Genomic DNA, 26761 nt, shown 5'->3' on the forward strand with positions numbered 1-26761 from the left:
TTTTTATTTTTTTTTCAACGTTTATTTATTTTTTGGACAGAGAGAGACAGAGCATGAACGAGGGAGGGGCAGAGAGAGAGGGAGACACAGAATCGGAAACATTAATCTCTCTATTCTCAAAGAATTCATCATACATTAATTTAATGGATTCTAAAACCTACAGTCATTTGGATTCAACCTTAAGATGAAAAACTGTCATGCAACCAAAAAGGTGTTTTCCTGATTAATCTCATAGCAAAACATCAAACACAGCAATCTACAATGGACTAATTCCAATCCACCTGTAGTGATCAGACCATGGGAGAGGTTTCAATAGTACAATTGAGATCAGAAATGAAAGCTGTATCAAAAAAATATAGTCATCTCATAAAAGGAAGGAAGCCTCCTTCCTCCATACTGCGTCCATCCACCCACTACTTTACCTCATGACCTCAAATAATCCCCAAATCTGGGAAACATTAGTAGAGCTTCTTCAGCTGACCCCCGCGCCCCGCCACCACCACCACTGTCCTCAGTAGGTGAAGGAGTATCTGAGGTAGCAAATGTCAAGATTTACTGAGAAGGGTAATACTCATTTTAGTCACAGGTATTCTGTATGAAATAAAGAGACCATTGATGGAGTACTGTATAAATGTCTTACAAGCATAGAACAATATCCTGGGTGAGGAAGTGATAAATAATAAGGCGTTCTGACCACACCTGCTACTCGTTAAGAGACAGAAGCCTCTTGGACACCATTAATATGTTCAGCATCTGCCAGAGGAAATAGAGGGCTTTGTAAAGGACATGATGCTTTTTCAAGGTGGTAGTAGGACTGAGCAGATGTGTGTCTATTCACTGATGGCACAACAGTGAAATTTAGTGAATAAAGGTTTAATAATTGAAGATCAGTCATAAACAACATAGATCAAACACAATTTATCTAAGAAATTTGAAGGGATTCAATTCAACTCAGAGAGACTCGGTTCCAGTACCCACTCTGCAATTGACACGATGTAATTAAAAGTTATTACTTAACCAACAGGACAGCCTTCAGGGTTTCTATAAAATGAGACTTATAGTTTTCAGATTTTTGAATTAAGGGGAAAAATAAACACTATAAACAGAAGTCAGTCCTTCCTTCACAAGATGGGAAGTAGGCTGCCCTAAGGATTTGTAGTAGTGACATGGAGTGACCTCAGGAACTTTTGCAACACTCACTCTCTTGGGGGGAAAAGAGCAGCAACATGGGGACAAAACCCCGTACTTTCTCACACCTAACAATCTGCCCTGGGAACGGTCTCACAGTGCTTGGGGATGGGGATAAGGGAATGAGCAAAACTGCAGATCTCTGGAAACACTGGAAATTGTTTTTTTCTATTTTCACCTCTCTCTTCCTATCAGGAATGACTGCTAGACCCAAAATAAAGCACTGCTCTGGAAAATACCCCAAAGGCTGAGGTTCTTCCATCATCATAAGCCTGTACCTACAGTGTCCAACTCTAACCCTAGTTTGAATGTGAAAAGGAAAAGGAAATTTAGTATAGCTGCAGTGAATTAATTTCTTCATTAGAAAATCGTATGGTTTGAGTCTTCAGAGTTTAGGTTTCTGGGAGAAAATTAGTAAGAGCTTTAATTCTTTAGGACCACTAAGAGATAATTTAAATTATTACTGCTAGGCTGCTATTTTGCCCTGGATCCATCTCTAGTGGCTTTGCAGTGTGACTGACTTCTTTCCAGAATCTGGCTGGACACTGAGGGACAGTGATTTGATAACTACTGGATTTTTTTTTATTAAAATCAAGTGTTCTCTCAGGGTACTTAGTGATCTGATTTTTTTCCCCCATCTCAACAGCTAAGCTTGAAGTATAACTCTTGAATACAACTTTGCTATTTCCAATAGCAACCACAAGATAGCAGAATAACTTAATTTGATCTCCATCCCATTAGGTAATAGATTCCAAAACTGATTAAAGCAAAACAGGAAACATGTGAGAAATATGATTATAATGTGATACAGGACAATATAAAATTAAATAAAATTAACTATTTTTAAAATAATTTTGGGGCACCTGGGTGGCTCAGTCTGTTGAGCATCCGACTTCAGCTCAGGTCATGATCTCACAGCTTGTGAGTTAGAGCCCCGCGTCAGGCTGTGTGCTGACAGCTCGGAGCCTGGAGCCTGCTTCAGATTCTGTGCCTCCCTCTGTCTCCGCTCTAACCCACTCACATTCTGTCTCTGTCTCTCTCAAAAATAAATAAACATTAAAATTTTTTAAATAATTTTAAGAATTTAATGCTTAAATATATTATTTATAATAGTCCATCAAAAAGGAATATTATATAGAAGTTTATAAATTTTACCACAAAGTAAATAATTACTAATATAATAATGGTCATTAATATTAGAACCCCACTTTCAAGCCATTATAGATTAAAATGATACATAGGTATATATGTAAATCTGTGTGTTTCTAAATGATTCCCAGCCCTTATTATTTTGAATATGTCTCTATAATTTGTAGCTTAATTACAGAATGAGCATTAAGAAAGGAAGAGAATATTGTGTTAGGGTTTTTTTTTATTAACTACTTTAGTAATAAAATATTCTGTAAGAATATTTAAAATAGAATAAAATGTCTCATCTTAATAGTCATGGATGATTCTTCACAGAGCTGCATTATAAACATGTCTCAAGAATGCTATCCAGTCTCTGGAGATTCGCAAAACTTCCTTCACATCTCTCCCCAAGGGCAGAGCCTGAGAAAACAGATGGGTCTTCCTCTGTGGTTGAGGCCAGAAGTCCCAGCCAGGGGAAGAGTTTCAGGGCCAAGGGCCCTTCTCAAAAAGTTTCCTGCTTCCTTTTACCCAGAATTCAAAGTGAGGCTATAATTCATGCATCATTGGATATGTTGCCTCTCAACAAATTAAGTGTCCCACCAGGATCAGTACAAAAGAAGAAAAGGAAAAGATTGATATGGCGAAGATGGCAAACCACTTATGGGACATATTTGTTAGCAGAAGTCAAATACTTCAAAAGATATATTGGTGCTATATGCTATAATTATGGAATGAAATAAAATAAGTATTAAATCAAAAATTTAGCCTTGGTCAATGCTAATGAAAGAGAGATACTAAACTGTAAATAGTCCTGTAAGAATGAGTATGTAATACCACAGTTGGAGACATAAGTATTAAAAATGTACAACCTAATGAGAAATGGTGCAATGTTTTCTTAGTCTAAAGGTTTTTGAAAATTATTTGTGAGGATGAGTAAATCTCAGCACCTATATTAGTAACAAATAAGGAATTCAGTAAATAAATCCTGGAATGACTATACTCATCTTCATTTTTATTTTGATCTCTGAAAAGAGTTGATTTCCTAAAAATAAAACAAGAAGAGTTATAGAGTCACAGTTGGAAGTAAGGTACCAAAAGATCTTACTCTGTTTTTAAATGTAAAATGTAAAATGTCCCCAAATTAGCATTTCATTTTTAATACATTATTCCTCAGATATATATTGACACAAATTGTCTTCAATTTTCAACTCATATTTAGGAAAGATTAACAGATATCATAGTTACTCCAATAAGTGTAACAACATCTGTCTTCCTTCATAACTCTCCCTTCTTTCCTTTATAGCCTAGAGCAAGAAAGATGAGTTTCCCTTAAGCATAAACCTTTTCTTCACAATGTAGAAAAAAATGACAAATCACTGAAAAGATGTTGGGCCTGTTTGTCTTTGTATCCTGTCCCAAAGTCATATTATATCTTTGCCTAAAAGCTGGTGTACCTCAGATTTTATCTCTGTTGTCAGACTGCTTTCCTGAGACCTATATGTCTGTGTTCAGCTGTCTCATGAACACCTCAGCCTGGATGGTCTAGAGACTCCAAAACTTTAAGGAATGAATGAATTTATGTGTGTTCTTGCTAAAGCACCTCCTCTTCAGAATACCTTTCTTCATTAATTCTATTACCATCCATTGACCAGTCATGCATTGGGTTCTTTCTCATCCTCTCTGCCATTGCTTTAACTTAGGACTTTAACTCTCTTGTCTAGGATATTGCAACAACTTTTTAAATTACTTTCCTATCTCCAATATTGAATCTTTTCATTTTTCTACCAAAGAACTTTCTGAAAAATAAATCTAAATAAGTTACTCACTCTACTTAAAACTCTTAATGATTCCCTTCCAGAAGAAAGGCAAAACTTCTTAGGATGACATACGAGGTCTTCCATGTATGCTTGAAGTTAAGGATTCATGTCTAACCTCTTCTCTTTTCACTCCCTTACCTTCTTTATGTATTAATCACCTGTGTTCTAGACATCCAGAAATACATGTAGCTTTCCAATAAGTTCCAATAAGTCTGTAGGTCACTGCTCGAACTCTACATGTTCTTTAGGTATACTACCATCCTCAGACTTTTAGGTAAACTCTTCCTTTAGGTACTTTCACACCCAGATCTCTCAAGATTTCTTGCTCTGCTAAATTTTCCTAAAGTCACCCACTGAGACTTGATTACTCTTTCCTTTGTGCCAGACTTTGTCTAGAAAATGATTCTAATACTGTATGTGTAACATTTTATTTTAAAATAATCTTTAGAATGCCTTCCCTACTAGACTTTGAAATCCTTAAAACAGAGAAAAATGTTCTTTTTTTCCTTGCATTCACAAAGATTTAGAGAGTGTTTAGTAGGAAAGAAGCATTACAAATTAAATTTAAAAGTAGTTGAGAACTGAATTAAAGTTATATAAATTCTATCATTTTTAAGTCATCCTAATTATTATGGGGTGCAAATACAAATAAAGAATGTTCTACACTTAAGGATCTAATGGAAGTCAGAGATGTGTATGTAAATAAAAATTTAGCAAGATAAGAAGCAATATTGCTGTGGTAAATCAGGGAAAGAAGATATTATTTTCTAAAAAAAAAAAAAAAAGACTAGAAAGACTTCATTGGGAAGAGAAAATGGATATGGAAATTAAGAGAATCATGAACATGGGGGAAGGGAAGGGGAAAACATAGTTTCAAACAGAGAGGAAGGCAAACCATAAGAGACTCTTAAATACAGAGAATAAACTGAGGGTTGATAGGGGTGGGGAGGGATGGGTGATGGGCGTTTAGGAGGGCACTTGTTGTAATGAGCACTAGGTGTTGTCTGCAAGTGATGAATCATGGGAATCTCCCCCCAAAACCAAGAGCACACTGTATACACCGTATGTTAGCTAACTTGACAATAAATTATATATAAAAGAAAAAAAAAGAGGATCATGAAGCCAAAATCCAGACCAGAGTGCATGGGCTTTAATTAGAATGAGTCATGATCCTCAAAGTTTTGTAAGCATGAAAATGAATTTTTAGAGAAAGGATTAAAAATGATTAATTTGATAGCAATAGGTCGGAGAAATTGAATCACTGAAAGTTGGATGCAGAGAAGCCGTTTAGAGAATTATAGTAATATTCCAGACAATCTATTCTGAGGGACTTGATATTTGAAACTCAGAAATGGAGTTGCAGGTGGAAAAAGTGAAGAAGTGGGAAGAAACTTGGGATATTTGCAAGATAGGATCAATGAAACAGCAAATGATTTCATACAGAGCCAAATAAAAGAGATACTTGCCCAAGAACAATTAAAAGTTTTAAACCTGGGAATTTTGAAAGCATGGTGGTATCATTAATAAAAATAGGGAATACACGAAGAATAACTTTGAAAAGGAAGATTACTTCTGTTTCTGTCACATACTTGGAGAAAGTGCTACACGAAGAAGGGATGTTCAGTAAGCAAATGGAAGTTTGTCTAAAAATAAGAGAAAGATTGTGACTGACAGTAAAGATTTCTCCCTTCATCTAAAGAAGATATTTAAAGACACAGGAATGAGTACTAATGCAAGGGATAAAATGTAGGAAAAGAAGAGGTTGAGAAAGAAACCTGAGGATGACTTACCTATAGGAAACTGGAAGAAGAAACGAACCCAGAAGAAGAACAGAAAACAAGAAAACAACTTTGACCATTGAAATGGAGGAAAAGCAAAGCATACATATAAAGAAGCTATTGACAGGATCTAATGACAGTGAGTTATTGAAGTTGTGCTATCCAATAGGATAGCCGCTAGCTACCTATACCTATTTAAGTAGAAATTAAACTAAGTTTAAATGCAGTTCCTCTATTGCATTAGTCACATTTCAAGTGTTTAACACCTTATGTGGCAAGTGGCGTTTGTAAAATAATAATGCAGATATAGAACAAACCCATCATGGCAGAAAGTTCTTTTAAATAGTGTTAGGTTGAGTAATATAAAGACTGAAAGAAAAGTATACAAGAAAGTGGTCTGTGAAGGCATTTAAGAGATTGACTTTATAGTTGGATTGGGGTTAATTCCTCCCTATTCCATTTACTAGCTCTGTGTCCTCTTGTAAATTACATAATCTCTTTATACCCAATTACTAGCACTTACCCCCTAGAGTTCTTTTCTAAGGGACTACATGGTACTATGCATGTATTTTGCCACAATTTCTGGACCACAATTTTCTGGTCCTCAGTAAAGGGGAAATAGCAACAGCAGCAGGAAGAGTAGAGTGCAGAAGGGACAGAAGCCAGACTGCTGACAATGATGAAAAATACAGGTGGTCCATCTGTGGATGCAGCAAGCCTAGACCAGACCTTAATAAGACAGAGAAGTAGGAAGGCAGATTATGCAAATAATTATGCAAATAACTTGGGAGGATTTATTTTAAAATAAGTGCCCTAGAGGAGCATGAGCATAAGGGATGACATAGAGAGTGCAGGAAGAGGGAACAGACAGGAAGAAAGTTGGAATGATGTGTAAGCATTGACTTAACTTTCTAATTGTTGAAGGTGATCTCACATTTCAGTGAGCAGACTGACTAAGGGAACTTATGTTGGGGACAGGCAAGGGGAAATTAAGTAGAAGCAGAAAGTATTTCCTATTGTCCCTGTTATTAGGGCAAGGGTTGGTTTTATTTCTAAAATCCGAGTGCATTGATAGTTGCTGCCTGAAGTCCTATGTTGAAAGAGATTCTGAAGCTGTACCTGAACTCATTAGGGAAGAGTGCATAAATAAAGAGCATTTTTGCATGGACACGGAAATGTCACCAGAAAGTCAACTCTACATGTGAACCTGGTACATTTGATTCCAGGAAACTCAGTGGTCACAGCCAGAAAGAATGGTTCTTGGCTTTTCTCCCCCAGAAGGTCTCCTGCTCCTGGGATGCATGTGCTAGAAGGGCTTACATTCTGCTTCTGGAAATTGTACTCTAGCATCTCATGTCCATGTAACTGGCAGGCCATGCTCTATTCCTTCCTTCACCAAGTTCCCCAGGTGCTCATTTCCCAACTTTCCAGGGCTCCAAGACTTCTAAATGGTCTAAAGGTAAAATTTATCCTCATTTGCTCTCCAAGTCCCCCCGCCTCAGGTACCTCTGGCCCCACCTGGAGAATGTTGACATTCTTTCCACATACTATTCACAGCCACTTGAACCTTGAAGGGTAGAGAGCAGTTACATACCCCATACTCTATTCATTTTTGTATGAACTTTGAGTATCTGCTGATCATCAGCCAATATATTTGACTTTGGTGATAAAATGATGAACAAAATGTCATTCCTGAAATTAAGGCAATTAAGGTCTTTCACACAATTTTTTCCATTGTTTCTAAGTAAATTGGGAAAAATAATGAGGGTTTTGACTATATATAAGGGATGTTAATTTCGATCATTATGCACAATTTTATGTATATTGTGCCTAAAAACTTCCTAGAACAACAGTGATTCATGCTCATTATTAAATATGTCAGAATAACATAATTGTGAGATGTATTTGATTAGATAAAATGTATGAATTTCGCATATTCCCTTCATAGTTTTTAATCATAGTCCAGTATCCTCCATACTTGGGGGGAGGGGGGAGAGAATATTGCTCATGCCCTACTTCTCAATCAATTAAAATCCCAGGATAGTTGTTCACGTCCTACCCCCTTCTTCCCTTCCCCAACAAAAATACTCAACTTTGGAAGACATGCAAATTCCTGGATTAGGTCAAGTTTTGCCAAAAATATAGTGGCCAGACATGACCACATGTTTAGCTGTTCAGCTTTAATATTTTTTTTCCTTAAATTGAATCATTTATGACAGGTTTATGGAGAACTCAGAGAAAAATGGGAGAATCTGTTTGAATGATCCTGTTCAGTGGGGGAAAGAACTGGAATGAGTTCCTTTTACCTGAAGTATGGCTAATCCTTAAGGTTTTGTTCTCCATGATCAAATGACTTTGAAAAATTAAAGTTTGGAAAGTGAGACAAGAAGTGTTTAAGCTAAAACAGAGACCTCTCAGACGTTTGCTGAACCATTCCAAAAAAGTAAGGGCAATGAGAAGTTGAAAGAAGCCTTGCTCTTTAAATCTCAGTGTGTTGGACAGGAGCTGTGAGGTTAGTGGAGCCCAATAGAGCCTTTCATTTCTTGCTGAAGCAAAATGTTTCTATGTAGATACAAGAGCTCTATAAATCAACCAAGCCTTCCAAATCAGTGCCTCAACTCTCTCTCTCTGTTTATATACACTAAGCATATGCTTCCTGTGACCACTTCAAAAGAAATATAACTTTATTAAATATTATTTAAGTGCAGCTCCATGGCTGTGAAAGAGAGAAAGTATAACTGACTTTGAATCTTTTACTACATGGGTGGAGAAAGAAGGAAGGAGTGATTGAAATGTTACGCTGACCAGTCGAGGAAATGGGTAATAACTTGTGATTAAATGCAGATGTTAACCTGAAAAATTCAGTCAATCGCAGATATTAAACATGCCTGGAAGCTATAAAAAAGCAGAGAGCAAACCAATGAATAACCTTTCGTTGAAGTACTGTAGCGACACACAATTTACACTGGAAAAAAAAATGGTCCAAATTTAAATTACTTCAACTTTTCCATCTTATATAAATGTTTATGTACAAATGAACAGACCATTACATGGACTAGTAACCAGGGAACACTGGCAAATTGAATAAATCAAAATCAGAGTAGAAAGAGCCATGAATGACAGGTGTATAAGTAGCAGTTGGAAAGGAACAAGCTGAAAAATATTCCATTTGAGTAAGCATAAACCACACTGGAAACATTATAGATAGGTTTTAAAATCCAGAATGCCTGTTATATCTAAAGATAGTACAATAGTATAGAAAGCAGATCATAATTTTCCATAAGTGGCATTTCATAGCTAATGAACTAGGCATTTCATAGCTAATGCTCCCCAGCCTAGCACTGGGCTTGGCACATAATTGACACTCAATAAATGTTAGTTCTGATTTATTGTTAGTACTGCTCCTCAAAATAAAAACCCCACATGTTATAATAATAAGAGAACTTCAAATAGAATTCAAATAAGTAAGTATAATTGCTACTATAATATATATTTATTTAAACATTTTACCAGCAGTCACCACTCCTTGCCATGTCCAGTTACCAATCTAACATTGTTGAAAAGCACCTATATTTTACTTGGAACTCCAATGGGTCTCTCATTCATCATTTTCAACTGCTGATTTATCACTTTCAGCAGCTGGTTCTTCAAAGCCCAGGTGTAAATGCAGTCAAGAGTTTGGTGATAGAATAGAATGACCACAGTTTACAAAGTGGCTTTTTGGGGGAAAAAAAAAGCTAAACTATCTCTACCATATTTGCTTTCCAAAGCAACTTCCAAGATGCACTCTAGCAAAACGTGGGAATGTTCCATACCATTCAACAACAAAAAATGTGTCCTGAGAGCCACAATAATGGTCAAATCCCCTTAGAAAGATTGGAAGATAATTCTATAGTTTTGAATAGTAAAAATGAAAGATTTTGATGTTAAAGAAACCACTGAGGCTGCAAACTGAATTTCTGGTGCCAATGATACAATCGTTTATATGTTTTTCTCCACCAGATTTAAGGATTGATACAGTGTTGTTGGTCTATAGGAAGAATTTTGTTGAAAGACAAAGGGGAAAGGGTTAGGGTTAGGGTCAGGGTTAGGATGGAATTGGTGAAAAAATAAACAACAAACAACTAACTGAGCATGTAATCCAGTATAGAAAATAAGCCAGGCTGAGGTTTGTAAATGGAATAAAATGGAGTGAAAAGGGGAAGAGTCTTGAGGTCCAAGAGCGGTGGCTGTGCAAGTTACAGCATATTAGCTCAGGTTCTTTTACCATGAGCCATGTTAAGCACAAGCAGCTAGTCTACAGAGTCTTTCTGTGGTAGAAAGGGAAAGATAGAGACTATAAAAGTTGACTTCAAGTCTCATACCCACAGTCTATAATAGTAATCAAAGAAAAAAATTCCAATGAATGAAACACATACGGATTTTATCATATGTCATTTATTGCCCCTAGTAGCTTTCATGAAATCCCGTATTTTCGATGGGCCAATGTTTGCGAGACTAGTAATGTTATCACTGTATTTTACAGATAAGTTTTCTTTATCACAAGAAAAATGCTTTACAAAACAGGCTGAAAAACACCTGGAAAACAAATCCCGAAAGGAATGCCCTGTGTTGACCTAAGAAAATATAAACACCAAAGAGCAGAGATAGTCATCATCACAACTGGAGCCATACTACAAATTTTGAAGTTTTAGTGTCTCACTTAGTGATATATATCCATAAACATGGAAGTATAAGTAAATGTATTCAATTAGAGAGAAGCTGTTTTCTCATTTTTCTTCCTTTTTATTCCCCCACGCACACTCCAAAATAAAAATAGAATTAAACCTATCTCATGTAACCCAATTTTAGTTTAAAATGTTGTTGGATATATCCAGGTATGAAATAATGAGTATATTCGAGGCTAAAAACAGTCTGTAATCTCTTAAGAATTTAGTGAAATTCCATCTCTTATCAGTTGTGGTTTATGGAAGCAGCTTTGCCTAAAGATCTCTATTTGATGAGGTGAGTCATTTTGTTTATCACAAACAGGCTTTTCAAATGAAACACTTTTCTTGGTTCATCAATATTCTGTCTCCACTACAAGTTAGATCTATATTTCCCTTCAATTTCTGATATTTTTATGGGTTTTGAGGCTTATTTCTTTTTTAAAGTTTATTTATTTTTGAGAGAGAGCAGGCATGAGCTGGGGAAGGATGGAGAGAGAGAATCAGAAGCAGGCTCCATACACTATGTGTGGAGCCCAATGTGGGGCTCGAACTCACAAACCGTGACACCAAGACCTGAGCTGAAATCAAGAGTCTGCTGCTTAACCGACTGAGCCACTCAAGCTCCCCAATGCTTATTTTTAATCTTGAGATTTCTATACCTGAAAACAATGATTGTGTTTGAAAAGATGCACTTGGATGTATCATAGAATAAATTAAGACAGTGCCAATGAAGTAGCCTGAAAATAAGAGCAAACTGAAACTACAAACTCAGTAGATCTTCATGTACCACAAATACTTTTCATTCAGGAAAATAAACTTCATTAAAGCCAGGAAAAAAATTCATTGCTTATAATTCTAGTGCCTGCCTACAAGGGTTCCTGGTTCATAAAGGTGGATTTAATAAAGATTTATTGACTGACAGTGAATAGGTGAGTGATTGAAAAGTAACTTAAGATTTATGAATGGATTCACTTGAAGGATCAAGATGCCTATAACATTTAATTTGCTGTACTTGAAAACAGGACGGGGGTGCAGTGAAGGTGCTAGATGATGATTTGTAGTCTTGTCCAAGATAACCAATTCAGCAGAAGATACAAAGCAAAACTCTAAAACTCAATTATGTTTTACATATATGTCTTTTTGAAAACTTCTAATTTAGAAATAACTTTAGACTCACAAGTAGTTGTAAAAAGTAATACACAGAGATTCTGTGGATCCTTTACCCTTCATCCTCCAATGGTAACATCTTATATAGCTATAGTACAAAATCACAACCAAGAATGTTACACTGATACAACCCAACAGCCGTATAAATATCTGCCCTTATAAAAACACACACTGATTTGTATACGTATGTGTGTTTAGTTTTATGCAATTTTATCACATATGTAGATTTATGTGATATGCTTAGATGTATTTTATTCTTTTTAATTCAGTTTTATTTTATTTCAAAGAAATTTCTGCCAGAGAGTAGGCGAAATGGGCCTTAAGTGGAAGGAAAAGGACTGAAATCAGAGGATCTTCTACAGGATCTAGATATATGAGTAGACATTAAAAAACAAACAAACAAACAAACAAAAAAACTTGGGCTAAACTGTCTACAACAGTATAAATTGAGGGAAATACAAACAGGAAGAAAACTGCCTGGAATTACATACATAGGAAAAAAAAGCTAGTAAGGATCACATGAAGGAGTAAAGGGCATAATACAAAACAGAATCCACTGGAAAATCTAATATGAAAATGTGGGACAGATAGGAACACATCCAGATGGTAGTTAATATGGGAAAATATCAAGGGAAGTATTTTAGGGCAATGAAATAAACATATGAATATATTTTTTTATTTATATTTTCCAATGTTATCATCTTCCTTATCCCAATAGTCTCTCTTAATTTCACACCACATTCATTATTAAAGACTTGGAAAAACCTTTGGACGTACTAAATAACTAAGCATAACATTTCATAAGTATGAAATGTATGAGTTCTATCTTTTTTAAAAATTATTCTTTCTTACACACACACAAATTTGGAACTGGCATCTACTCTGATAAGTAGAAAAATAAACATATCATGTCAATGTCCTAAAATTATTAAGAATTTTTTTTAAGTTTTTATTTTAATTCCAGTTAGGTAGCATACAGTGGTATATTAGTTTCAGGTGTACAATATAGTGATTCAACACTTCCATTAATCATCCTGTGCTCATCCATGACAGGTGCCCTCCTTAATCCCCATCATCTATTTAACCCATCCCTTCCCTCCCCTTCCCCTCTGGTAACCATCAGATTGTTCTCTACAATTAAGAGTCTGTTTCTTTCACTCTGTCTCTTACTATTTTTCCTTTGTTTTGTTTCTGAAATTCCACATATGAGTGAAATCATATGGTATTTGTCTTTCTCTGATTTATTTCACTTAACGTGATAATCTCTAGCTCCATGTCACTGCAAATAGCAATTTTTTTTCTTTTTTATGGCTGAATAATATTACATTATATATATATATATCACATCTTCTTTAACCTTTCATCAGTTGATGGACATCTGGGCTGATTCCGTATCTTGGCTATTGTAAATAATGCTGCCAAAAACATAAGGATGCATGTATCCCTTTGAATTAGTGTTTTTGTATTCTTTGGGTAAATACCCAGTAGTGCAATCACTGGATCATAAGGTAGTTCTGTACCTCCGTACGGTTTTCTATAATGGCTATACCAGTTTGGATTCCCACCAACAATGCATGAATGTTCCTTTTTCTTCACATCCTCACCAACATTTGTTGTTTCTTATGTTGTTCATTTTACCCAGTCTGATAGATGTGATGTGATATCTCATCGTAGTTTTCCTTGATAAGTGATGATAAGCATCTTTTTATGTGTCTGTCAGCCATCTGTATGTCTTCTTTAAAGAAATGTCTGTTCATGTCTTCTGCCTATTTTTTAATTGGGTTATTTTATTTGGGAGGGGTGAGTTTTATAAGTTCTTTATAGATTTTGGATACTAACCCTTTGTCAGACACGTCATTTGCAAATATATTCTTCCATTCCTTAGGTTGCCTTTTAGTTCTATTGATTATTTTCTTCACTGTGCAGAAGCTTTATATTTTGATGTGGTTTTAATAGTTTATTTTTGCTTTTGTTTCCCTGGCCTCAGGAGTCGACATATCTGGAAAGATGCTACTATGGCCAATGTCAAGAAGTTACTGTATTCTCTTCTAGGATTTTTTTGGCTTCAGATTTCATGTTTAGGTCTTTAATCCATTTTGAATTTATTATTGTGTATGGTGTAAGAAAGTGGTCCAGTCCTTCTCTTGCATGTTGTTGTCCAGTTTTCCCACAACCATTTGTTGAAGATACTGTCTTTTTCCCATTGGCTATTTTTTCCTGCTTTGTTGAAGATTAATTGACCATGTAATTGTGGGTCTATTTCTGGATTTTCTGTTCTGTTCCATTTTTCTGTGCCAGTACCATACTATTTTGATTACTAAGTCTTATTAATGTCTCTGTCCTTTATTTTCACATGCTTGAGAGGTAATAACTGCTATCACCCATAAAAAGGCTACAAGAATTGGAAAAGGGTTATGTTTATAGGAAAACATTCCAAAATATACCTGTTTCCATACTAACTTTGAATCTAAATACTAGTGATAACCCCTAAATCTTACCAAAAGTAAACATTTGTTCTTTTGATCTATGTTTTTCTTCTTTATGAAACTACAGATTTATTTCTAAAGTTTTGCTTATATTTTTGGCCACTTAAAACCCTGAAACCATGCCATTCCCTAGGGTTTTTGTAATGTTTAGATATTCTGACTTCCTCTTCAATTTCACATACTTGCTGTATAAGAATTTTGATATCCCTTCCTGGGAAATCTATCCACTTTTTGCCCATATACCATCCTCCATGGCAACTGATAGAATGAATTTATTAAAATTTTATCCATTTATGCATTTTTTTCTTTAATATTCTTTCCCTTTTTAGAAATAGTTCTATCAATTCATACTTCTGACCTCCAACCATATTTATAATTAACTATTTACATTCTTGAGAGATTAGACATACAAATTCTTTGGAAGCTAGTGCATAGTGCTCTCTTTATATTCTTAGTTGAGCTATGAATAAAGAATTCTTATAAAAACAGGATTGGACCCTGGGTTTATAAGCAACTAATATAGACTAGTTGTCTAGAGTGGTGCCACCTGTGCCAGAGAGCACTCTGCTGCTTATCTAAAGTGGTGGCATCTGGGGGGCGCCTGGGTGGCTCAATTAAGCATCTGACTTCAGCTCAGGTCATGATCTCATGGTTTGTGAGTTCAAGCCCCATATCAGGCTCTGTACTGACAGCTCTGAGCCTGGAGCCTGCTTTGGATTCTGTATCTCCCTCTCTCTCTGCTCCTCCCCCACTCATGCTCAGTCTCTCTTTCTCCTCTCTCTCAGAAATAAATATTTTTAAAAAAAAGAAGAAAGAAGAAACTAAGATAGACAAAATGGTATTCGAAGAGTGAGCTCACTAATAATAGCAATAGTAATAATAATAAATTGATAATCTCTTAATAATTTTGGCTCTCCTTATCCTACACACAAAAGAATTATACCTATGTGTGTAACATTAAACTTTCAACAGATAATAAAAAGGGGGGGAAGTTGATACTAAAACAAGATGCCATTCAGATAATATAGGAAAAATTTAAAAAATCATAAAATCTGATTTAGAGGCACTTGGGTGACTCGGTTGACCACCTGACTCTTGATTTTGACTCAGGTCATGATCTCATGGTTCGTGAGTTTCAGCCCCACGTCAGGCTCTGCATTGAAGGTGCAGAGATTCATTCATTCATTTTTCTCTCTCTCTTTCTCTCTCTCTCTCTCTCTCTCTCTCTCTCTCAAAATACATAAATAAATGTAAAAAAACTGATTTAAAAAGTATACTGGACTCTTGATGTAAGTATTTTTATGGTTTAAGACAGCTGAACCTAGAAGAAAATGGCTTATAGCAGAGTCATCTCAGTACATTAAACATTGAAACAGTCTAGTTAAACATGGAAGAAGGTGAAAAGATCTTCCATACTCTTTCCCAACTTTCATTAAACCAATGAAACAAAGATTAGAAAAGGCTTTAAATGCCACCCATTAGCCTGGAAAAGTAGTAAAATGTCTGCTGAAACCCAGAGAAGTAAAGAAGGGGAAGATTTTTATAAAATGATGTCAGAACTCTAATTCTATTTTCTATGTGAATTTAAATTTTAATTCATATCAGACAGAAATTGTATTATACAAACTGGTCCATGATCAGAAAAACTCCTGGATATCTAATGTAGGTAAATTTAATTCCACCTTTTAGAGATGTTTCTACAGCCCTGGGTACCAGTGCTAAGGAATCGGTTGGAACTGAATATGTAGCTGACTGCTAATGATTGCATTCTAGGCAATCATGGGGAGGGATAGGGGATCAGTAGGATCAACAACAGAAAATTTTGCAGGCAAATGAGAAAAAGTAAGTTTAAAAAAATCAGAGAGAAGGGGCGCCTGGGTGGCTCAGTCCATTAAGCAGCTGACTTCAGCTCAGGTCATGATCTCAACAGCTCATGAGTTCCAGCCCTGCCTGGGGCTCTGTGCTGACAGCTCAGAGCCTGGAACCTGCTTCGGATTCTGTGACTCCGTCTCTCTCTTCCCCTACCCTGCTTGTGCTCTCTCTCTCTCTCTCTCTCTCTCTCTCTCTCTCTCTCTCTGTAGCTCTCAAAAATAAACATTAAAACAATTTTTTTAAATCAGAGAGAAGCTTCAAATCATTAAGTTTAAAATGGTCTACAAGAAAAATAGAAGCAAATTTTTTCATGGTATTAAGAGTGTGAAAAAAGACTAGTTAGAAAATGGACTATATGGAGTGGAATGTGTAAGAAAGAGAAATATATTTTATATGGGGAGTCCCCAACACTTCCTGCAGGCTCAATAATTCACTTGAAGGACCCACAGGACTCAGAAAAACAGTTATACTCATGGCTTCAGTTTGTTATTGCAAAAGGCTGTAGCTAAAAATGAGCAAAGGAAAAGGCAGATGGGGTGAAATCCAAGAGAAAACAGATGCAAGCTTCCAGGTGTCCCCTCCCAGTGCACAAAGATGCACTTAGTTATGCCAACGACAATGTGTAATAACACATGTGAAATGTCACTCTTGAGCCTTGTTTCCAGAGGTTTTCTAGGATGTCAAATCACATAGGCATGCTGTAGACTCATTTCAGCTATTTAGACCCCATCCCCACAGAGCAAAAACAGAGGTTCACCACGAATCACATTTGTTAGCACGAACTCTCTGATCAAATTGGTATTGTGGAGCCTAACACTCCAAGCATACAAAAAAATGCTCTTATCAGGAAGAATAGCCCAAGGACTCAGAGTTCAACTACCAGGAGCTGTCCAAGGGCCAATTCTGAAAACAGGTCTTTCTTGGAAATGTGGAGGATTTAAGCAACTCACACTGGGAGAGATAACCCTTCCCCACACACATTTATAAAATTTTAGAAATATCAGTGAGTTGAACACAAGAATAGACACAAAGAAAATATAAATGAATACATTGAAAACCTGACTGAAGGAAATCATCCAGATTTTAGTACAAAATGACAAATGTAGAGACATGAAAGATAGAATGGGAAGGTCCCGTGGCCTACTCGGAAGGGTTATTGAAGGAAGAAATAGAATTAAAGGCTTTCATTCAAAATATATGGAAACTCAACTTGCAGGAGCACACCAAGTCACCAGCAGGAAAAGAAAATCAAATCCATACCCGGACTCATCTAAATGAACCTGCAGACTATCAAATAAAAATCTGTCAACTTACCAAAAAAAAGGGAGGCACCTGAGTGGCTCAGTCGGTTGAGCATCTGACTTCAGCTCAGGTCATGATCTCACAGTTTGTGGGTTCAAGTTCACTGCTGTCAGTACAGAGCCTGCTTTGGATCCTCTGTTCCCCTCTCTCTGCCCTTCCCCTGCTTGTGCTGTCTCAAAATAAAAATAAACATTAAAAAAAACTTACAAAAAAAAGAGATTAATTATCCAATAGAGCAAAATAGACAACGTATTTTTCATCCGTGAATGTCAGCTAAAAATAGAATGTTAAAGAAGCAATTATTCTACCTTCAGATCATATTTTCCATTGCCTTTGGCCTTCACTGTTGGTAGCTTTTAAGAATTTCCCAGTCTGAGAAATGTATTTATCCAACCAGTGACTCAGAGTACTCATTTATAAAATGAAAGTAGAAAACAATAGTGCTTACTTTAGAAAATGAAATCCAGATATTTTCAAATATACATAAACAGTTCATGATTTGGTAGGCCTTTGTTAAAAGAGATACTAAAACAGGTGATTCAACAAGCAAAAAAATTGAAGCCAGAAGGAAAGAATGCAAGGAATTAACTTTTTTTGTTTGTTGGTAAATATGTAACTACTGCCTATAAAATATATTAATAATCAAATGCGACTCAATGTTAAACCATGTTAGAATTAAAATACCAGACAACAATAATATGGGATAAATTAAATATTTCTGAGATCCTTGTATTATATAGATATTGAAGGGCATAAAGATTCAGTTAAATATACAAGTTAAATTTAAGATAAGCCATTATTTTAAAAGTTAAATGGATAACCTAAAAACCGATAGAAAACAGGAAAAGAGAGAAATTCTGTCAATCAAAAACAAAAAAAGGGAGGAAACCAAGGAGAAAAAAGTAGGGAAGCAGCATTATACAATTATGCAATTCAATAACTTATATTGAAAATATCCAAACAAAAAAAATATCCAAATAAATACCCAAGAAGGCAATAATTGCAGACTATGAATTGGTTACATTTGCTCTAAAAGTAGAATATCAGGGGTGTCTAGGTGGCTCAGTCAGTTGTGCATCTGCTCTTGATTTCAGCTCAGGTCATGATCTCATGGTTTGTGGGATCAAGTACCACATTGGTCTCTGCGCTGACTGCACAGAGCCTGCTTGGGATTCTCTGTCTCTCTTTCTCTTTCTCTCTCTGTCTCTCTCTCTCTCTGCCTCTCCCCTGCTCACAGTCACTCCCTCTCTCTCAAAATAAATAAATAAACATTAAAAATAAAAAAATACAAATAGAATATCACATTTTATTGCAAATAAAATCCAGTTATATGCTACTTATGAGTAAGTTCACATGACCCAGTTTGCTCCAGACCATTGTGAATTTCACCAATTATGCTAACATATTAGTAACATGCTCTTTAGTCTCTAAAGTCCTGGTTCAGATGACAAATGACACACTAAAAGCAACATTATACAAGTTAAGTTGAAAATAGACAAAAGTAGACTAGACAAATATTTACAAAAGAATGATGATATGGAAATATTAATAACAAAATGAAATTTAAGATATAATCATTAATAAAACCAAAAAGGAATAATTCACCAAGGATATCAATCATTAACCTGTAAGCCTTCTACAACATTTTCCTAATATAGATAAAGCAAAACCTGACAGATGTATAAGCAAAATGGCCAGGGTCATAATACTGGTGAGAGTTTTTAATATGCTTCTCTGAGAAACTGATGGATAAATCAGAGGAAATAGTAAGGATAGACAGAATTTGAACAAGAAAATTAACAGTCTTGATTTTTACAGAAAATCAAGTATTAAGTGTACTCGGAACATTTACAGAAATCACTCCTGTATTATACCATAGTGTCTGTCCTTCCCAACTTTACAACCTTGACGATGCTTGTGGCTGCAGTGACTGGCTCTGTCCATCCCAAGCCCCACCTTGCTGTGCCAAGAGCTGATGAAATCAACACATTCACATACCTTTAATCTATTTATGGTTGGAAAGCTCTATTTGACAAGTCCCAAAGAGTCAATATTACATTGTTAGTGTTCTCTGCCCAATATGCAGTTAAATTAGCACCAATGCAATGTGTATATGTAAACTGAAGTCACACTTGAAAAACAAATTCATCAAAGAAAAAACTGCAATGGAAATTTTGAAATATTTAAACTTAATAACAGAAATACTGTTTTGAAACTTATATAATGGGGCTAATGTAACTAGAAATAACTTTATTGTCTTGAATGCATTTTTAATATAAAAATTTAAATCAATGAAATTACACATTAAAGAAGATAGAAAAAGTAAATCAAATGAGGAGGAAGACAATGATAAAGATGAGAGTAGATATTAATAATATAAAAAGCCAAACAAAAGAGTAATAGTGATTATAAAACAAAAGCTGGTCTTTGAAAAGACAAATAAACTACAAAAACATGTAAAAGACTAGTCCAGAAATGGGACACACACACACACACACACACACACACACACATACATCCTTGTATGTGTTTGTATGGATTAAGGATATTTATCCTTTAAAAGGAGAAGGTTCCATAAATTGTATATTGATAGGATGGAGTAATACACAGAAAACTCAGTAAATGGATGAGATCTGTAAATATCATGAGTAGATCTTCATAACATAACAAAAAGAAAAAATTGTGTGATGTTATATATGACATGGTATTAAGTAAAGATAAAAAATATAAAACTATTGTTTATGAGTGTGTATATACGCAATGAACGTATAACCACATAGATTGTCTAAACACCTAACTCATGATAAAATACTTTTCCTGTAGAAAGAAAGAGAGAAAGAGAAGAAAAGAGGATTTCAGAGAAGGAAAAAGAGAACACTATAAATAATAGTGTTCTGTTTATTTTGTTTTAAAAATATGAGGCAAATAGGACAATCCTCTTTTTGTTGTTTTTCTTTTACATTATGGGTAGTAGCTCAGTTTGTAAGGTATTAAATTTCCTGCCTAGGATCCAAATGCTTCTCCGTCAACTCTTCTGGTAAGGGAATATCAGAAATCTGGAATCCAGTTATTTTCTGAGATAAATATGGTGATCTTGGGTATCTCCAATATTCCATAACTAACTTTACAGGTTCTCATCAATCTCCTACAACAGTGGTTCTCAATTCTATTAGACCCAACTCTCCACCATCTTTTAAACAAATAATTGTGCAATATGCTAGCCTAAAATAAAACTGTTAAAAAAAAAAACTTCCTTCATCCAGTTTGTTTGTTTGTTTTTAAAAATAAAATGTTTTCATTAAGGTATGCACATTGTTTCTTAGACATAATATTATGGTATACAACAAAGACTTCGGTACAGTGTAAACATAACTTGTATATGCACTGGGAAACCAAAAATTCACTTGACTCACTTTGTTGTAATATTCAGTTTATTGCAGTGGTCTGGAGCCAAATCTGCAATATCTTCAAGATATGCCTGTATATTTTCTCACTATTTTCTACCTAAAATTTTATGGAATGTTATTTTGAATAATTTAAATATTCCATAAATTTGCATATTTTACCTTAAATAGCTTAGGTTAAAAGTCCATGAACCTAGTTTACAAAGTTTCTATTTTTCTGATAAAAATATCACATAGTAATAATTATAATAAGTAACAACTTCATAGTGCTAAGTATGTGCTAGGAAATTTTCAAATACAAAACAAATTTGGGATTAGGAAGGAGTTTATTTTAAAGGATTTTTGCAAAGAGAGGAAAGAAACTGTTCCAACTGGGAGAGAGCGGTGACCTTAAAATCTGCAAGTGCCTCAAGGATTAGGAAAGAATACATTTTCTTTTATAGAGAGGAGTGAGCTAGACTAGGAGATTCAGGTATGGGGAAGTATGATGAAAAGGTGGTATGATTGGATAGCAAATCAGAAAGTGTTTTTACCCTGAGGCTGGCCTAATCTCCAAGGGGGGCTGTAGACTGGCTCAGGCCAATTGTAGGTCAAAGTTCAGAGGCCTGGGGAAGGAGATCAGTTTAACCACCCTTTGTTGAACAAGCATTAATATGTTTTGATTGATCAGTGGTGACAAAGCAGTTTAGGTAATCAGTTATGAGCCGAAAAAAGTGGGGGGCAGAAATTTGATGGTCTTTGTCTCGTCTTGTTATGGGTAAAAAAAGGGGCTTCCGTGAGTCTTATCTATGCCATATGGGTGAGGGAGGTTCCTTGCAGAAAGCAGTTTTCCCAAATACAAAGGGAAGGGTATAGCTTAATCTTTGCTGTTTTCCAGGATCACAGGACTCAGGTTAAAGTTCAACACTGTCAGTTGTATTATATTCTTTTATGTTTGATGCATTATTATTTACAAATACCCATCTTATAGATAAACAAACAAAAGCACAGTGAGTTTAAATCATTTGTTAAAGCACTCCAGAGGTGAGTGGCCAAGTCCAGTGGAGCTTTGGTTCTGATGGCAGAACCTATGCTTTTAGTCTGCACTCAGTGACTTTTTTTTAATTTTATTTAAATCCAAGTTACTTAACATATAGTGTAATAATGATTTCAGGAGTAGAATTTAGTGATTCATCACTTACATATAACACCCAGTACTCATCCCAACAAGTGCTCTCCTTCATGCCCATCACCCATTTAGCCCATCCCCCTACCCAACACACTGCCAGCAACCCTCAGTTTGTTCCTTGCATTTAAGAGTCTCTTATGGTTTGCCTCCCTCTCAGTTTTTATCTTATTTTTCCTTCCCTTCTCCTATGGTCATGTGTTTTGTTTCTTAAATTCCACATATGAGTGAAGTCATATAATTGTCTTTCTCTGACTGACTTATTTCGCTTAGCATAATGCATTCCAGTTCCACCCACATTGTTGCAAAGGTCACGATTTAATTCTTGTTGATTGCTAAGTAATATTCATATATATATATATGTGTGTGTGTGTGTGTGTGTGTGTGTGTGTGTGTGTGTGTGTGTATCACATCTTCTTTATCCATTTGTCAGTTGATGGACATTTGGGCTTTTTCCATAATTTCACTATTGTTGATAGTGCTGCTATAAACATTGGGGTGCATGTGCCCCTTTGAATCAGCATTTTTGTATCCTTTGGATAAATACCTAGTAGTGCAATTGGTGGATCATAGGGTAGCTCTATTTTTAATTTCTTGAGTAAATTCCATACTGTTTTCCAGAGTGGCTGCACCAGTTCATGCAGTTTTTTTTAATCAGCATAATGCCCTAACTATACTCTGAAGAATAAATAAAAGTAATTTATATAAAACAATATATTGTTTTATGTAAACACATAGCCATTATTATACTTGAAGATGTAAGGAAGTGTTTAGTTACTTAAACCAGTTAAGCTATAAAATAGATACACATGCAGACCAACATAACTGCATATGTTCACATAATACTATCTAGTAACATAAGCAGTGTGATTTTTAAATGATTAACATTTCTTGGTAAAGGCCTGAACAAGGCATTAGACAATCTTCTCTCAACATATACAGCATTGACATTCTTGGGAAATTGGCAAAGTTAGTAGTATGTACTTTCAGTTCTAAACTAGATTAGCAGTTCTCAAATATTAACGTTCAACAGAAGGCTTGATAAAACATAGACTTCTTGTTCCCATCCCTGAAAGTTTTATTCAGTAGGTCCAAAGTGGGACCCAAAATACGCATTTAAAACAAATTCTCAGATGATACTGCCGCTGTTTGTCTGGAGGCCAAACTTTAAGAACTGCAACTTAGAAAAGTTTGAATGTGCTTTTTCACATACATGAATGCCTTATAGAACTTTTGAAAGACATGTGCAACCATTTTCAGTTTGGCATGAGCACCCCATTGTTGCAGGAGGTCTAGCATCCCTGGCACCCATTCACTAAATGCCAGGATGGTTACCTTCTCACATAATAATGAAGAGTTCCAAACATCCAAGCCCAAGGTTTAAAGAGAGAGGACATGGAAGCTATCAGTCTCCTTTTGGAGACTCATTAATTCCACATTAGTGCCCTAGTCAATATATTTCAAACTCTCTCAAACTTATATAGCCTCTCTGTGATTCTCTGTTAGCAAACTGAGACACAGCAATAACCTCAAATAGAAATATTTTGTGTCCTTTTGTGTCAGGGCTTCTCCTCCCCTCCACCCTCCTCCTCCTCCTCCTTCTTCTTTTTCACATCTAGAAGAATTTAGTTGAATTACACATGTGGTCCACAAAAACAAACATAGGAAAAAGAGTTGGTGATTTTAAATCAGTTAGATGTGTAGAGAATTGTCTGTTCTTTGAACAAAGAAAACCTTTGGTTTTCTTCTGCATACCTTTAATCATGTTCTAAGCAATCCCAAGCATGAGTTTATCACTATGAATATAAAACTATGATGGCAAATCTTCTTAGATCTTGGGGGGTCTTATGAACTTAATCAATAGATTAATAACTGCATGAAAAATGGAATGTTAAAACAGCTCTACTTTTTTTAGTAAAACAGCAGATTAACTTTTAAGCCAAACCCAAATGAGGCATTTTCCAGAAAGTCACAAACTGTAATTATAATTTTATAATGGAATTTTTTATCTGTGCCAGTTGGAGCTTGGAAGGAAATGGTGTAGAGTTACTTGTCTCTTTGTGCAGATCATGTTACAATGCTTCTCAAAGACTAATCCAACATTCAGTGTGTGTTGTACAGTAACATCTATAGTGAGAAAGGGGGAAGAAAAGCTGAGCTGGTCAAATGTAGTGTCCTCTTTCATAAGGTCAGCCAATAGGAATTGTAACAGCTAATATACTAGACAGTGGGAATGCAGTAAAGGGTTGTTTCCTCTTCTTTCCCAGGAGAAAAAAATAAATATAAAGGCAGTCATTTTGAAATCCAGAAAAATCACAGCTGGAAACCCGAAATAAACCATCGTTAGTCTTCAGTTCTACCATTTGATCTATGATCTCTTGGAGAGTACAGCTAAAGTAGGACCTTAACTTTGCAAGGAGTGGCATTTTGATCTGTACCACAGGGTCCCAATTAGAGGTAACCCTACTGTTTGGATTAAGATTATTTTATACCTTTGAAGTATAATATTACTTGTAACTATTTAATATAAATGATTCCTATCCATTTATATCCTCTTTCAACAACCTGAATTTTATCATCTCCTTGTCAAATTAAACCTTTGTGAAGTATAACCTGGATCCTTTCCTGAATTATAAATTTCACTCCTTTACACACCCAGCACATATGTGTCAGTTCACTTTTTTCCCCCAACTTAAAAAGACTCCACTCAGGGGCACCTGGGCAGTTCAGCTGGCTGAGCATCCAACTCTTGATCTCCCCTGGGGTCTTGATCTCAGGTAATTGAGTTCAAGCCCTTGTGGCTGGGTATGGAGCCTACATTAACAAACAAACAAAAAGACTCCACTCTGTCTCTCATCCTCTTGCCTGATGAAATGGAAATGAGATGTAGACTTCTTCAAAATCATTGCACAATCAACCAACTTCTCTTCACAAGCTGAATCAACTGCCATTATTTCCTTATTTCTATTTGGAAGCAAAAGAACAACAAAGAAAATGAGGGACTGAAAGGTGAATATGTCCAACCTTCCGTACTACTACTGGACTCATAATAACTGATTATATATTTTATTCATATGAATGTTGGCCACATATTGGGCCCAGTGAGGTTGGCCTCAAGTAAAATTGACAAGGTAAAGAACAAGTAGTAGAACCAAACTATCTCCACTGCAATCCCACACCTATTCTGAGCAACATCTGAACATCTTCTCACCAACCGAAAATCCTCTTAGCCTAGTCCTACAAATTCAAACAGTTTTATGAACATTTGTTAAAAGTCTTCCTCTTCTAACGTATTGAAAGAAGCTTACAGACATTATAAACTTAAGAAAATATTCTTTCTGTAATGGTAGTATAAAATTATTTGGCACTTTCTACATACTGGCCGCTGTTCTAAGTATTTCACATGCTTACCACATCCCTGTGAAGTAGATACAATTATACCCTCATGTTTACAGATGAAAGAACTAATGTACATAGAGGCCAAGTAACTTGCCCCAGCTTACAAAAGCAGTAAACAGCAGGGTTCGAACTCAGGAAGTCTTGATTCCAGGTTTATGCTCTCAACTATTAGGTATGCTGCCTATCTGGCCACCAGAGGGCAGCTTCCCTGAAGAAATCAAAATCTACTGAGGGGTGGTACTTTCCCAAGGGACTCAGAGAGTCCTGGGGATTACCATGTGTTTTTAGCATGGAGGTCCTACACATAAGGAGAATACTGGCAACAGATGGGAGAACACAAATATCCCTCAATTGAGAAATTCCCTTATGCTTGCCTTTTCTGGGGTTTGTTTGTTCTAGAAAGAAGCATAAAAGATTCCCAGGAATGTTAAAGATAGAAAGGCATTATGGGGTACCCAAGTATAGAGGACCAGGGCAGTACATACATCATTATTCTGCTGCTCATCAAGTTAACTCTCCAAACATGTATTAAGCATCTATTATGTATAAGACACTAGACCAATAGGATGATGCAAAGATGAATGCTGTTTGTTTGGAGGCTGGGATGAATGAGCCTTGTTATCAATGTCACCTTGTAGAGCACTGGGTCATAATCTTTTCCACATATTGTAACCACCTTGGGAGTTCCAATGAAAAAGTCCAATGACCCATACCAGTAAATTCAGAATCTCTAAAGTAGGATCCAGACATAAAGATTTTTTAAAGCTCCCTAATAATTCCAGTGTTAACCCAAGATTGAGAACCCTGAGAACTGCTGCTTTAGGGTATCTATTGTGTCAGAGCCTAAATGCTCTTAGTGACAGAGTCTCTCTCACCTTTACATTTTCTTTTTCTTTCCTGAACACATAGATAATAGGCTGTAGTTTCTTTCCTGTATTTTATTTAACCCATTTAGAGTGCCTTTATCTGGAGCACGTAAATGTTTCTAACTCAAAATGGGCAGCAGGAGGAGTGGTGTTGGGGAATGGGGGTGGCCACTGCTAGGTGCTTTATAGTTTGCACTATAAGAGATTCTATGGGAAGCAGCATAATATTGGGAAAAGGCCTGGGCTCTAAAGACGAGATACATCTTGCCTTACATCTCGGTTCTTCTCCATATTATGACCTTGGGGGAGTCTCTGTAGTCTTGCTTTCCCTTTTTGTAAAATAGGGATAATGATTTTTGTGAAAGTTGTTTGTGAGAGCTGAACTGTATATACTTGAGTAAAGTGCCTGGTGCTGAGTTGGTAATCAATGAATGGCATCTTCTACTCCACTGTAATTATCTTGCTAATTAAAATAAA

Source organism: Herpailurus yagouaroundi, unplaced genomic scaffold (genome assembly GCF_014898765.1).
Source record: "Herpailurus yagouaroundi ecotype Mexico unplaced genomic scaffold, PumYag 29, whole genome shotgun sequence".
Classification (NCBI taxonomy): domain Eukaryota; kingdom Metazoa; phylum Chordata; class Mammalia; order Carnivora; family Felidae; genus Herpailurus; species Herpailurus yagouaroundi.